The following is a 16,426-nucleotide window of genomic DNA, read 5'->3' on the forward strand; positions in this document are numbered from 1 at the left end:
AGGCTCTGAGCATACGGAGAAGACAGCATGCATTTCCCTACGGCAAAGGGAAAAAAACATTCTCCTAGAAGGGATGTGGACCTTCTTGAGATGTGAGTGTTGAGTGCTACTCTGATTCTGGGTGCGTGTGTTGGGATTCGGCCCACACCCCAGGTGCCCGCTGCATGCAGAACAGCTGCGTCATGATTTTCTTCACGGGAACGGAGGTATGATCTGAGACGGGTCATTTGAAGGAATGCTCTACGGCGTACCTTTGGGTGAGGGTCCTGGCAGAGCGACTGGCTGGTCCAGCTCATCAAGGGACACCTCTTGCTCCCGGACAGGATCGCAGAAGTTGAGTGTGGATGCGGACCCTGGTGAGTCCCGTGCATCGGGCACGTCCACGTGGATCATTGGAGTGGCTCGTGGACTGCCTTCACCTAGGAGGAGGAAAATTGAAATACACATTCGGCCCGATGGGGAGCGGTGTGATCCATCCTAACTCCCTGTGCCTCGTGTGCAGAGGCTGCTGACAGCATGGTTCTCCCGGAGCTTCAGGAAGGCCAAAGGCCACGCCCCAGATGGAGCCTCTGGAGAAGGACCTGGGGACGACCCGCTGAGAACAGGTGGGAAAAAGCAGGGATTCCACCAAGACAGAGAAAAGGCTACCTTCAATACTTGGATGCCTGGATGGAGATCAAAGATCTCTCAGAGCACTGGACAAGGACGGCTGTGCCTGACTTCCACCTGGACGCTATCTGGGGCCCTCTGATATCTACCCTCCCGTCAGTGGACATAATCGCCTGGATGATTCTTGCGCAGCGCACGTTCCAGGACAGGTCTTTTTCAGGTACAGTGCTGCGTGCACTGATGTACTCCACCCTCGTGGGTGCCTGCAAATATTGCGGCTGGCCTATCTTCCAAAGCAAAAGGAATCCCTTTTGAATGTGGTACACGTCACACGATGGAGACAGATCCTCGACCTCTGGATCCTGTGACAAATACATGCTTCCTCCTGGAATCTCTCCAGGGAAAATACACACGGCCCGTCAACCAGATTCCCTTGGCTTGCTGCCGTGAGGGGCTTCAGCTAAGTAGGTAAGTAAGGAATCGCCTTGGGGTACCAAGAAGGGTTACGTTTTCTTAAAAAATATGTAGCAACCAAGGGTCCTGCACTCACATTTCTTCACTATCACCTCTGCCCCGAGTGTCAAGGCCCCACGGATCTGAAGGCAACTGGCGTGGAGGCAAGCGGACTACGAAAATGAAAATCTGCAAATAACTCACACAGGCTCGTGCCACACTTTAAAGCAGGTCCTAAACGCAAGGTGCCCTTCCTACATGGATTTCCACCATCAGCCATCCAAAAGGTGAGGAAAGAAGAAAGCAGACAGCTTCTCAACACCTTGAAGAGGTCACTCGGTCAGCATGGAAAATGGTTGCATTTTCCACCATGTAAACTGAGGTGCAATTGCGTACAGTCCTGTGGACCTGATTCTGTGACGGGTCAAAATGCGGCAGGTGTTCCCAATGTTTCTCAGGGTGAAAATTAAGAAGCTCTTAAGCTCCGACCAGGTGTACGCGCTGGGACGCAAGAGGATCCTGGTTGAGGATAGCTAACGTCACGTGGGGCAATCTGTAAACCACACGTGGAGACTTATCTGATCCTTTTCCGATACACGTGAATGACAGGAGAGGCCAGGGCGTCCCTGGGACCAGGCGCGGTGTACGCTTTTGCCTCGGAAGGATGAGGTGAGGAGACCCGCGAAATGCACAGATACACAGCATTAAAATGCCTCATTCCATGTGGGTTCGCGTTGCCAAAGTCCAAAGCAGGGTGATTACCAATCAAAGACATGCTTTTACCTTAACGCTTAGGGATGAAGACTGTCAACTTAACAAGAGCAGTTCACTTAGAAACGCCCCTCAAGAGCCAACAATTCAAAATTAACAGCAGAGGTCGGACAGAGAGAGAACTGCACAGGGAGCAATCCTGGCACGGGAGAGGAAACAATGGCAAGATTAAAGCTACAAGTCCGGGAGGGAGGGTGAACATGCCTTGCAGCGTGCAGGCTCAATTCCAGAAGGAGGTGTGAAATGGAGGGAGAAAGAAAGCTTCCGGTGGCGCCGGGTATGAACTGAATGAAGGTTCGCAGGTCAAGCTTACTTTGGAATGAGAAATGAGAATAGATTACATCCCATGCCACACCTCTTCAGTCAAGACCCACGTGGTAAATGCGTCTAAGTCATGCATACGTGTCATCCCTTCCTGCTCCGTCCCTAGATTCCCAGGCAATGCCACAATGGAGAAGAGTGGGGAGAGGTGAAATTAGGAAACCTTACCCTACGGTGACATGCAGACAGATAGACTGGTGTACACAAAACGACATAGTGATGAACACTGGGCATACAAAGAAGACAACACCTACTTTCCTAGAGGAGTTCAAACAAAGAAAACAGCTTCCCCTAGAACGGTTTTGAGCCTTCTCAAGGCATAAGAGGTTGATTCTTAGCCTGATTCTGGGAGAGGGCTGGGATTCGGCCTAGGCCACAAATGCCTGCTGCATGCAGAGTAGCTGTGTCATGATTTTCCTGGTAGGAATAGAGGCGTGATCCGAGGCGGGTGTTTGGGGGGGGCATGTTGTAGTGCTTGCCTGCGGGTGGAGGTCCTGGCGGAGTAATCGAAAGGTCCGGCTCATCGAGGGACCCCTTCGGATCCTGGCTGCAATCGAGGAGACTGGGGGCGCATACGGTCTCCACTGCGTCCCTTGAATCGGTCACGATCACGTGGGTCATCTCGTTGACACGCGCACTCTCTTCACCTAAGTGGAGAAAAATTTAAATATTAGACTCAGCCTGATGGTGAGGGATGTGATCAATCCTAAGTTCCTCTGCCTGGGTGCACAGGCTGGTGTCAGCGTGGTTCCCTTCCAAGGGCCGGAGGTCCAAAGGCCATTTCCCAGGATTGAGCCTCGTCAGAAGTTCCTGGGGAGGACTGGCTGGGACAGGGACGAGAAATCAGGCAGTCAGTAAACACAGAGAGGAAAATCATAAACATTTCAACACCTGGACGGAAACCCGAGGGTCCTAAGTGCATTGGACGAGGATGGCTTTTGCTGTGTTCCACCTCGGAGACCATCTGAGGCCAGGGGTCACGAATCCACCCTGAAGTCAGTGGACATAATCGCTGAGCGGGTAAATCTCGTGCCCAGCACCCTGTGAGACAGGTCTCCTTAAATCTCCTGGTGCTGTCTTTAACGTGCTTATCCCTCTTGGATGCCTGGGAATACGTTGCCCAAGCTCAATTTTGACGGGAGAGAAACCTCCTTTTGAATGTGGCAGACTCCGTATTACGGACACACATCCCTGACCTCTTGACTCTGTGACAAATACATGCTTCCTTTTGGAAGCACCTTTCCAGGAAACAGTACACACAGGTCCCACAACCCTCACTCTTTAAGGCCGCTGCAATGAGGTTTTGCAGCTAAATATTTAGGTAAGCAATCGCTGTTGTAGCCCGATGAGAGGAAAGTTGTAAAAGAACGTCATGTCACCACCAAGGACTTCCCCTCATAGTTCTTCACTATCACCTGTTCCCTGAAGCATCAAGGCCCTACATTCCTGAAAGGGAGAACGGTGTGGGGAAGCAGAATATGACAACCAAGTCTGCACCTATCTCAAACACTGCTTGTGCCACACTAATCAACACGTGTCCTTTAGGCAGTGTGCCCATCCTACACGTATTTTCACCCGAAGCCTTCAAGAGGTGAGGAGAGAAGAAAGAAGACAGGTTCTGAAAAGCGGCAGGATGTTCCTGTGTCAGGATGGAAAAAGATTTCCTTTTCCAGCATGCAAGCCTGAAGGTTGAATTGCATACAATTTGTAGGCCCGGTTTTGTTATGGGCAAAATTGCTGCAGTTATTCTCAACGTTTCTAAGTGTGAAAACTAAGATGCTTTGGCCCTTCCCGCAACCTGTACGGACTCCAGCTCCTTGAGGCTTCTGAGGGAGATCGGTTACCATTATCAAGTCTGATATCGTACAAACTACACCTGGAGACTTAGAAGAGGCCTTTCCCTGTGTGTGACATTGGATGTCAGAGCCCAGGAAGTAAGTCAATGGGGGCAGAGAAAGGGTAGGTTTTGGCCACAGAAATAGGAGCTGAGGATACAAGGGAAATACAAAGAAACCCCCACACTTAACCTGCCTCCATGCACGTCGCTTCGCAGTTCCCGAAGCTCAAGCCAGGGTCATGCAAAATTGAATGCATACGTTTCACATAACGCTCCTGTTTCCAGACTATCAAGCTAACGACAGCGGTTTAACGAGAAACACCCCTCAAGGCCAATGCGCCCAAAGTGAACACCCAGTGACGGACAGTGCCAGAAGTCCAGAGGGCGAATCTTGGCAGCCCCGGAGAAGAAAGCTACGAGGCCCTGAGGGTGAAGCTGAGGGGCAGAGTGCAGTATCAACTGAAGAAGGAGCTGTAAGTACATGGAGAAAGGAAGTTTTCGGTGTGGCCGAGCATGAACTAAACGAAGGATAGAAGGCCAAGGTGAAGTGGCACTGAGTAGAGACTCGGACCCCTGACATATCTCTTTCTACAGGACCTCCGTGATCAGCGTGTCAGAGTGTGCTCTTTCACCACATTTCAGGGAAAGCACAGCGTGGGGAAGACAGGGGTGGCCTGATCTTTGGAAACTTTACCCTAAGGAGACTTGCAGATAGGTAGGAGCACACAAACTATGGATTGAAAGGCTCTGAGCATACGGAGAAGACAGCATGCATTTCCCTACGGCAAAGGGAAAAAAACATTCTCCTAGAAGGGATGTGGACCTTCTTGAGATGTGAGTGTTGAGTGCTACTCTGATTCTGGGTGCGTGTGTTGGGATTCGGCCCACACCCCAGGTGCCCGCTGCATGCAGAACAGCTGCGTCATGATTTTCTTCACGGGAACGGAGGTATGATCTGAGACGGGTCATTTGAAGGAATGCTCTACGGCGTACCTTTGGGTGAGGGTCCTGGCAGAGCGACTGGCTGGTCCAGCTCATCAAGGGACACCTCTTGCTCCCGGACAGGATCGCAGAAGTTGAGTGTGGATGCGGACCCTGGTGAGTCCCGTGCATCGGGCACGTCCACGTGGATCATTGGAGTGGCTCGTGGACTGCCTTCACCTAGGAGGAGGAAAATTGAAATACACATTCGGCCCGATGGGGAGCGGTGTGATCCATCCTAACTCCCTGTGCCTCGTGTGCAGAGGCTGCTGACAGCATGGTTCTCCCGGAGCTTCAGGAAGGCCAAAGGCCACGCCCCAGATGGAGCCTCTGGAGAAGGACCTGGGGACGACCCGCTGAGAACAGGTGGGAAAAAGCAGGGATTCCACCAAGACAGAGAAAAGGCTACCTTCAATACTTGGATGCCTGGATGGAGATCAAAGATCTCTCAGAGCACTGGACAAGGACGGCTGTGCCTGACTTCCACCTGGACGCTATCTGGGGCCCTCTGATATCTACCCTCCCGTCAGTGGACATAATCGCCTGGATGATTCTTGCGCAGCGCACGTTCCAGGACAGGTCTTTTTCAGGTACAGTGCTGCGTGCACTGATGTACTCCACCCTCGTGGGTGCCTGCAAATATTGCGGCTGGCCTATCTTCCAAAGCAAAAGGAATCCCTTTTGAATGTGGTACACGTCACACGATGGAGACAGATCCTCGACCTCTGGATCCTGTGACAAATACATGCTTCCTCCTGGAATCTCTCCAGGGAAAATACACACGGCCCGTCAACCAGATTCCCTTGGCTTGCTGCCGTGAGGGGCTTCAGCTAAGTAGGTAAGTAAGGAATCGCCTTGGGGTACCAAGAAGGGTTATGTTTTCTTAAAAAATATGTAGCAACCAAGGGTCCTGCACTCACATTTCTTCACTATCACCTCTGCCCCGAGTGTCAAGGCCCCACGGATCTGAAGGCAACTGGCGTGGAGGCAAGCGGACTACGAAAATGAAAATCTGCAAATAACTCACACAGGCTCGTGCCACACTTTAAAGCAGGTCCTAAACGCAAGGTGCCCTTCCTACATGGATTTCCACCATCAGCCATCCAAAAGGTGAGGAAAGATGAAAGCAGACAGCTTCTCAACACCTTGAAGAGGTCACTCGGTCAGCATGGAAAATGGTTGCATTTTCCACCATGTAAACTGAGGTGCAATTGCGTACAGTCCTGTGGACCTGATTCTGTGACGGGTCAAAATGCGGCAGGTGTTCCCAATGTTTCTCAGGGTGAAAATTAAGAAGCTCTTAAGCTCCGACCAGGTGTACGCGCTGGGACGCAAGAGGATCCTGGTTGAGGATAGCTAACGTCACGTGGGGCAATCTGTAAACCACACGTGGAGACTTATCTGATCCTTTTCCGATACACGTGAATGACAGGAGAGGCCAGGGCGTCCCTGGGACCAGGCGCGGTGTACGCTTTTGCCTCGGAAGGATGAGGTGAGGAGACCCGCGAAATGCACAGATACACAGCATTAAAATGCCTCATTCCATGTGGGTTCGCGTTGCCAAAGTCCAAAGCAGGGTGATTACCAATCAAAGACATGCTTTTACCTTAACGCTTAGGGATGAAGACTGTCAACTTAACAAGAGCAGTTCACTTAGAAACGCCCCTCAAGAGCCAACAATTCAAAATTAACAGCAGAGGTCGGACAGAGAGAGAACTGCACAGGGAGCAATCCTGGCACGGGAGAGGAAACAATGGCAAGATTAAAGCTACAAGTCCGGGAGGGAGGGTGAACATGCCTTGCAGCGTGCAGGCTCAATTCCAGAAGGAGGTGTGAAATGGAGGGAGAAAGAAAGCTTCCGGTGGCGCCGGGTATGAACTGAATGAAGGTTCGCAGGTCAAGCTTACTTTGGAATGAGAATAGATTACATCCCATGCCACACCTCTTCAGTCAAGACCCACGTGGTAAATGCGTCTAAGTCATGCATACGTGTCATCCCTTCCTGCTCCGTCCCTAGATTCCCAGGGGGTGCCACAATGGAGAAGAGTGGGGAGAGGTGAAATTAGGAAACCTTACCCTACGGTGACATGCAGACAGATAGACTGGTGTACACAAAACGACATAGTGATGAACACTGGGCATACAAAGAAGACAACACCTACTTTCCTAGAGGAGTTCAAACAAAGAAAACAGCTTCCCCTAGAACGGTTTTGAGCCTTCTCAAGGCATAAGAGTTTGATTCTTAGCCTGATTCTGGGAGAGGGCTGGGATCGGCCTAGGCCACAAATGCCTGCTGCATGCAGAGTAGCTGTGTCATGATTTTCCTGGTAGGAATAGAGGCGTGATCCGAGGCGGGTGTTTGGGGGGGGGCATGTTGTAGTGCTTGCCTGCGGGTGGAGGTCCTGGCGGAGTAATCGAAAGGTCCGGCTCATCGAGGGACCCCTTCGGATCCTGGCTGCAATCGAGGAGACTGGGGGCGCATACGGTCTCCACTGCGTCCCTTGAATCGGTCACGATCACGTGGGTCATCTCGTTGACACGCGCACTCTCTTCACCTAAGTGGAGAAAAATTTAAATATTAGACTCAGCCTGATGGTGAGGGATGTGATCAATCCTAAGTTCCTCTGCCTGGGTGCACAGGCTGGTGTCAGCGTGGTTCCCTTCCAAGGGCCGGAGGTCCAAAGGCCATTTCCCAGGATTGAGCCTCGTCAGAAGTTCCTGGGGAGGACTGGCTGGGACAGGGACGAGAAATCAGGCAGTCAGTAACCACAGAGAGGAAAATCATAAACATTTCAACACCTGGACGGAAACCCGAGGGTCCTAAGTGCATTGGACGAGGATGGCTTTTGCTGTGTTCCACCTCGGAGACCATCTGAGGCCAGGGGTCACGAATCCACCCTGAAGTCAGTGGACATAATCGCTGAGCGGGTAAATCTCGTGCCCAGCACCCTGTGAGACAGGTCTCCTTAAATCTCCTGGTGCTGTCTTTAACGTGCTTATCCCTCTTGGATGCCTGGGAATACGTTGCCCAAGCTCAATTTTGACGGGAGAGAAACCTCCTTTTGAATGTGGCAGACTCCGTATTACGGACACACATCCCTGACCTCTTGACTCTGTGACAAATACATGCTTCCTTTTGGAAGCACCTTTCCAGGAAACAGTACACACAGGTCCCACAACCCTCACTCTTTAAGGCCGCTGCAATGAGGTTTTGCAGCTAAATATTTAGGTAAGCAATCGCTGTTGTAGCCCGATGAGAGGAAAGTTGTAAAAGAACGTCATGTCACCACCAAGGACTTCCCCTCATAGTTCTTCACTATCACCTGTTCCCTGAAGCATCAAGGCCCTACATTCCTGAAAGGGAGAACGGTGTGGGGAAGCAGAATATGACAACCAAGTCTGCACCTATCTCAAACACTGCTTGTGCCACACTAATCAACACGTGTCCTTTAGGCAGTGTGCCCATCCTACACGTATTTTCACCCGAAGCCTTCAAGAGGTGAGGAGAGAAGAAAGAAGACAGGTTCTGAAAAGCGGCAGGATGTTCCTGTGTCAGGATGGAAAAAGATTTCCTTTTCCAGCATGCAAGCCTGAAGGTTGAATTGCATACAATTTGTAGGCCCGGTTTTGTTATGGGCAAAATTGCTGCAGTTATTCTCAACGTTTCTAAGTGTGAAAACTAAGATGCTTTGGCCCTTCCCGCAACCTGTACGGACTCCAGCTCCTTGAGGCTTCTGAGGGAGATCGGTTACCATTATCAAGTCTGATATCGTCCAAACTACACCTGGAGACTTAGAAGAGGCCTTTCCCTGTGTGTGACATTGGATGTCAGAGCCCAGGAAGTAAGTCAATGGGGGCAGAGAAAGGGTAGGTTTTGGCCACAGAAATAGGAGCTGAGGATACCAGGGAAATACAAAGAAACCCCCACACTTAACCTGCCTCCATGCACGTCGCTTCGCAGTTCCCGAAGCTCAAGCCAGGGTCATGCAAAATTGAATGCATACGTTTCACATAACGCTCCTGTTTCTAGACTATCAAGCTAACGACAGCGGTTTAACGAGAAACACCCCTCAAGGCCAATGCGCCCAAAGTGAACACCCACTGACGGACAGTGCCAGAAGTCCAGAGGGCGAATCCTGGCAGCCCCGGAGAAGAAAGCTACGAGGCCCTGAGGGTGAAGCTGAGGGGCAGAGTGCAGTATCAACTGAAGAAGGAGCTGTAAGTACATGGAGAAAGGAAGTTTTCGGTGTGGCCGAGCATGAACTAAACGAAGGATAGAAGGCCAAGGTGAAGTGGCACTGAGTAGAGACTCGGACCCCTGACATATCTCTTTCTACAGGACCTCCGTGATCAGCGTGTCAGAGTGTGCTCTTTCACCACATTTCAGGGAAAGCACAGCGTGGGGAAGACAGGGGTGGCCTGATCTTTGGAAACTTTACCCTAAGGAGACTTGCAGATAGGTAGGAGCACACAAACTATGGATTGAAAGGCTCTGAGCATACGGAGAAGACAGCATGCATTTCCCTACGGCAAAGGGAAAAAAACATTCTCCTAGAAGGGATGTGGACCTTCTTGAGATGTGAGTGTTGAGTGCTACTCTGATTCTGGGTGCGTGTGTTGGGATTCGGCCCACACCCCAGGTGCCCGCTGCATGCAGAACAGCTGCGTCATGATTTTCTTCACGGGAACGGAGGTATGATCTGAGACGGGTCATTTGAAGGAATGCTCCACGGCGTACCTTTGGGTGAGGGTCCTGGCAGAGCGACTGGCTGGTCCAGCTCATCAAGGGACACCTCTTGCTCCCGGACAGGATCGCAGAAGTTGAGTGTGGATGCGGACCCTGGTGAGTCCCGTGCATCGGGCACGTCCACGTGGATCATTGGAGTGGCTCGTGGACTGCCTTCACCTAGGAGGAGGAAAATTGAAATACACATTCGGCCCGATGGGGAGCGGTGTGATCCATCCTAACTCCCTGTGCCTCGTGTGCAGAGGCTGCTGACAGCATGGTTCTCCCGGAGCTTCAGGAAGGCCAAAGGCCACGCCCCAGATGGAGCCTCTGGAGAAGGACCTGGGGACGACCCGCTGAGAACAGGTGGGAAAAAGCAGGGATTCCACCAAGACAGAGAAAAGGCTACCTTCAATACTTGGATGCCTGGATGGAGATCAAAGATCTCTCAGAGCACTGGACAAGGACGGCTGTGCCTGACTTCCACCTGGACGCTATCTGGGGCCCTCTGATATCTACCCTCCCGTCAGTGGACATAATCGCCTGGATGATTCTTGCGCAGCGCACGTTCCAGGACAGGTCTTTTTCAGGTACAGTGCTGCGTGCACTGATGTACTCCACCCTCGTGGGTGCCTGCAAATATTGCGGCTGGCCTATCTTCCAAAGCAAAAGGAATCCCTTTTGAATGTGGTACACGTCACACGATGGAGACAGATCCTCGACCTCTGGATCCTGTGACAAATACATGCTTCCTCCTGGAATCTCTCCAGGGAAAATACACACGGCCCGTCAACCAGATTCCCTTGGCTTGCTGCCGTGAGGGGCTTCAGCTAAGTAGGTAAGTAAGGAATCGCCTTGGGGTACCAAGAAGGGTTACGTTTTCTTAAAAAATATGTAGCAACCAAGGGTCCTGCACTCACATTTCTTCACTATCACCTCTGCCCCGAGTGTCAAGGCCCCACGGATCTGAAGGCAACTGGCGTGGAGGCAAGCGGACTACGAAAATGAAAATCTGCAAATAACTCACACAGGCTCGTGCCACACTTTAAAGCAGGTCCTAAACGCAAGGTGCCCTTCCTACATGGATTTCCACCATCAGCCATCCAAAAGGTGAGGAAAGAAGAAAGCAGACAGCTTCTCAACACCTTGAAGAGGTCACTCGGTCAGCATGGAAAATGGTTGCATTTTCCACCATGTAAACTGAGGTGCAATTGCGTACAGTCCTGTGGACCTGATTCTGTGACGGGTCAAAATGCGGCAGGTGTTCCCAATGTTTCTCAGGGTGAAAATTAAGAAGCTCTTAAGCTCTGACCAGGTGTACGCGCTGGGACGCAAGAGGATCCTGGTTGAGGATAGCTAACGTCACGTGGGGCAATCTGTAAACCACACGTGGAGACTTATCTGATCCTTTTCCGATACACGTGAATGACAGGAGAGGCCAGGGCGTCCCTGGGACCAGGCGCGGTGTACGCTTTTGCCTCGGAAGGATGAGGTGAGGAGACCCGCGAAATGCACAGATACACAGCATTAAAATGCCTCATTCCATGTGGGTTCGCGTTGCCAAAGTCCAAAGCAGGGTGATTACCAATCAAAGACATGCTTTTACCTTAACGCTTAGGGATGAAGACTGTCAACTTAACAAGAGCAGTTCACTTAGAAACGCCCCTCAAGAGCCAACAATTCAAAATTAACAGCAGAGGTCGGACAGAGAGAGAACTGCACAGGGAGCAATCCTGGCACGGGAGAGGAAACAATGGCAAGATTAAAGCTACAAGTCCGGGAGGGAGGGTGAACATGCCTTGCAGCGTGCAGGCTCAATTCCAGAAGGAGGTGTGAAATGGAGGGAGAAAGAAAGCTTCCGGTGGCGCCGGGTATGAACTGAATGAAGGTTCGCAGGTCAAGCTTACTTTGGAATGAGAATAGATTACATCCCATGCCACACCTCTTCAGTCAAGACCCACGTGGTAAATGCGTCTAAGTCATGCATACGTGTCATCCCTTCCTGCTCCGTCCCTAGATTCCCAGGGGGTGCCACAATGGAGAAGAGTGGGGAGAGGTGAAATTAGGAAACCTTACCCTACGGTGACATGCAGACAGATAGACTGGTGTACACAAAACGATATAGTGATGAACACTGGGCATACAAAGAAGACAACACCTACTTTCCTAGAGGAGTTCAAACAAAGAAAACAGCTTCCCCTAGAACGGTTTTGAGCCTTCTCAAGGCATAAGAGTTTGATTCTTAGCCTGATTCTGGGAGAGGGCTGGGATCGGCCTAGGCCACAAATGCCTGCTGCATGCAGAGTAGCTGTGTCATGATTTTCCTGGTAGGAATAGAGGCGTGATCCGAGGCGGGTGTTGGGGGGGGCATGTTGTAGTGCTTGCCTGCGGGTGGAGGTCCTGGCGGAGTAATCGAAAGGTCCGGCTCATCGAGGGACCCCTTCGGATCCTGGCTGCAATCGAGGAGACTGGGGGCGCATACGGTCTCCACTGCGTCCCTTGAATCGGTCACGATCACGTGGGTCATCTCGTTGACACGCGCACTCTCTTCACCTAAGTGGAGAAAAATTTAAATATTAGACTCAGCCTGATGGTGAGGGATGTGATCAATCCTAAGTTCCTCTGCCTGGGTGCACAGGCTGGTGTCAGCGTGGTTCCCTTCCAAGGGCCGGAGGTCCAAAGGCCATTTCCCAGGATTGAGCCTCGTCAGAAGTTCCTGGGGAGGACTGGCTGGGACAGGGACGAGAAATCAGGCAGTCAGTAAACACAGAGAGGAAAATCATAAACATTTCAACACATGGACGGAAACCCGAGGGTCCTAAGTGCATTGGACGAGGATGGCTTTTGCTGTGTTCCACCTCGGAGACCATCTGAGGCCAGGGGTCACGAATCCACCCTGAAGTCAGTGGACATAATCGCTGAGCGGGTAAATCTCGTGCCCAGCACCCTGTGAGACAGGTCTCCTTAAATCTCCTGGTGCTGTCTTTAACGTGCTTATCCCTCTTGGATGCCTGGGAATACGTTGCCCAGCTCAATTTTGACGGGAGAGAAACCTCCTTTTGAATGTGGCAGACTCCGTATTACGGACACACATCCCTGACCTCTTGACTCTGTGACAAATACATGCTTCCTTTTGGAAGCACCTTTCCAGGAAACAGTACACACAGGTCCCACAACCCTCACTCTTTAAGGCCGCTGCAATGAGGTTTTGCAGCTAAATATTTAGGTAAGCAATCGCTGTTGTAGCCCGATGAGAGGAAAGTTGTAAAAGAACGTCATGTCACCACCAAGGACTTCCCCTCATAGTTCTTCACTATCACCTGTTCCCTGAAGCATCAAGGCCCTACATTCCTGAAAGGGAGAACGGTGTGGGGAAGCAGAATATGACAACCAAGTCTGCACCTATCTCAAACACTGCTTGTGCCACACTAATCAACACGTGTCCTTTAGGCAGTGTGCCCATCCTACACGTATTTTCACCCGAAGCCTTCAAGAGGTGAGGAGAGAAGAAAGAAGACAGGTTCTGAAAAGCGGCAGGATGTTCCTGTGTCAGGATGGAAAAAGATTTCCTTTTCCAGCATGCAAGCCTGAAGGTTGAATTGCATACAATTTGTAGGCCCGGTTTTGTTATGGGCAAAATTGCTGCAGTTATTCTCAACGTTTCTAAGTGTGAAAACTAAGATGCTTTGGCCCTTCCCGCAACCTGTACGGACTCCAGCTCCTTGAGGCTTCTGAGGGAGATCGGTTACCATTATCAAGTCTGATATCGTCCAAACTACACCTGGAGACTTAGAAGAGGCCTTTCCCTGTGTGTGACATTGGATGTCAGAGCCCAGGAAGTAAGTCAATGGGGGCAGAGAAAGGGTAGGTTTTGGCCACAGAAATAGGAGCTGAGGATACCAGGGAAATACAAAGAAACCCCCACACTTAACCTGCCTCCATGCACGTCGCTTCGCAGTTCCCGAAGCTCAAGCCAGGGTCATGCAAAATTGAATGCATACGTTTCACATAACGCTCCTGTTTCTAGACTATCAAGCTAACGACAGCGGTTTAACGAGAAACACCCCTCAAGGCCAATGCGCCCAAAGTGAACACCCAGTGACGGACAGTGCCAGAAGTCCAGAGGGCGAATCCTGGCAGCCCCGGAGAAGAAAGCTACGAGGCCCTGAGGGTGAAGCTGAGGGGCAGAGTGCAGTATCAACTGAAGAAGGAGCTGTAAGTACATGGAGAAAGGAAGTTTTCGGTGTGGCCGAGCATGAACTAATCGAAGGATAGAAGGCCAAGGTGAAGTGGCACTGAGTAGAGACTCGGACCCCTGACATATCTCTTTCTACAGGACCTCCGTGATCAGCGTGTCAGAGTGTGCTCTTTCACCACATTTCAGGGAAAGCACAGCGTGGGGAAGACAGGGGTGGCCTGATCTTTGGAAACTTTACCCTACGGAGACTTGCAGATAGGTAGGAGCACACAAACTATGGATTGAAAGGCTCTGAGCATACGGAGAAGACAGCATGCATTTCCCTACGGCAAAGGGAAAAAAACATTCTCCTAGAAGGGATGTGGACCTTCTTGAGATGTGAGTGTTGAGTGCTACTCTGATTCTGGGTGCGTGTGTTGGGATTCGGCCCACACCCCAGGTGCCCGCTGCATGCAGAACAGCTGCGTCATGATTTTCTTCACGGGAACGGAGGTATGATCTGAGACGGGTCATTTGAAGGAATGCTCTACGGCATACCTTTGGGTGAGGGTCCTGGCAGAGCGACTGGCTGGTCCAGCTCATCAAGGGACACCTCTTGTTCCCGGACAGGATCGCAGAAGTTGAGTGTGGATGCGGACCCCGGTGAGTCCCGTGCATCGGGCACGTCCACGTGGATCATTGGAGTGGCTCGTGGACTGCCTTCACCTAGGAGGAGGAAAATTGAAATACACATTCGGCCCGATGGGGAGCGGTGTGATCCATCCTAACTCCCTGTGCCTCGTGTGCAGAGGCTGCTGACAGCATGGTTCTCCCGGAGCTTCAGGAAGGCCAAAGGCCACGCCCCAGATGGAGCCTCTGGAGAAGGACCTGGGGACGACCCGCTGAGAACAGGTGGGAAAAAGCAGGGATTCCACCAAGACAGAGAAAAGGCTACCTTCAATACTTGGATGCCTGGATGGAGATCAAAGATCTCTCAGAGCACTGGACAAGGACGGCTGTGCCTGACTTCCACCTGGACGCTATCTGGGGCCCTCTGATATCTACCCTCCCGTCAGTGGACATAATCGCCTGGATGATTCTTGCGCAGCGCACGTTCCAGGACAGGTCTTTTTCAGGTACAGTGCTGCGTGCACTGATGTACTCCACCCTCGTGGGTGCCTGCAAATATTGCGGCTGGCCTATCTTCCAAAGCAAAAGGAATCCCTTTTGAATGTGGTACACGTCACACGATGGAGACAGATCCTCGACCTCTGGATCCTGTGACAAATACATGCTTCCTCCTGGAATCTCTCCAGGGAAAATACACACGGCCCGTCAACCAGATTCCCTTGGCTTGCTGCCGTGAGGGGCTTCAGCTAAGTAGGTAAGTAAGGAATCGCCTTGGGGTACCAAGAAGGGTTACGTTTTCTTAAAAAATATGTAGCAACCAAGGGTCCTGCACTCACATTTCTTCACTATCACCTCTGCCCCGAGTGTCAAGGCCCCACGGATCTGAAGGCAACTGGCGTGGAGGCAAGCGGACTACGAAAATGAAAATCTGCAAATAACTCACACAGGCTCGTGCCACACTTTAAAGCAGGTCCTAAACGCAAGGTGCCCTTCCTACATGGATTTCCACCATCAGGTAAAGATTCTCTTTTGTTCCCAAGGACATAAATTTTTTAAATAATATATTACAAGAAAGGATCTTCCCCTCACATTTCTTCCCTATCTTCCCTTCCCTGGATCGTGCCCTATATTTCTGAATGGATGAAGTTATGTAGGCAAGCAGAATATGAATTGAAAATCTGCATCTAATTCAGCGATAACTTGTGACACACTTTTTAATATATGCCCTTTGGCAAAGAGCCCTTCCTACATGGGTTTTCACCCTAAGCCATTCACCAGGTGAGGAAAGATGAAAGTATACACCTTAAAAGCTTGATGTTGTTCCTCTGTCTTACTGTGCTTGTATATTTGAAGGTTAAATTGTACATAATCTTGTTTATGCTAATTTGTTACGCATAAAATTTACCAAATTATTGCACTTTATTCAGTGTGTAAGATGAGAATGCTCTGCCTTTTGATACAAACCTCTTCCCTCTAAAATCAGGAACTGGACAAAGATGCCCACTATCTCCACTCCTATTCAACATAGTACTGGAATTCCTAGCCAGAGCAATTAGGCGAGAAGAAGGAATAAAAAGAATACAAATAGGTAAAGAAGCTGTCAAAACATCCTTATTTGCAGATGACATGATCCTATACCTTAAAGACCCAAAAAACTCTACTCAGAAGCTTCTAGACATCATTGATGGCTATAGCAAGGTAGCAGGATATAAAATCAACATAGAAAAATCATTAGCATTTCTATACTCTAACAATGAGCAAACTGAAAAAGAATGTATGAAAACAATTCCATTTAGAATAGCCTCAAAAAAATTCAAATACCTACGTGTAAACCTAACAAAAGATATGAATGACCTCTTCAAGGAAAACTATAAACTTCTCAAGAAAGAGATTGAGGAAGACTATAGAAAGTGGAGAGATC

Source organism: Castor canadensis, chromosome 9 (assembly GCF_047511655.1).
Source record: "Castor canadensis chromosome 9, mCasCan1.hap1v2, whole genome shotgun sequence".
Classification (NCBI taxonomy): domain Eukaryota; kingdom Metazoa; phylum Chordata; class Mammalia; order Rodentia; family Castoridae; genus Castor; species Castor canadensis.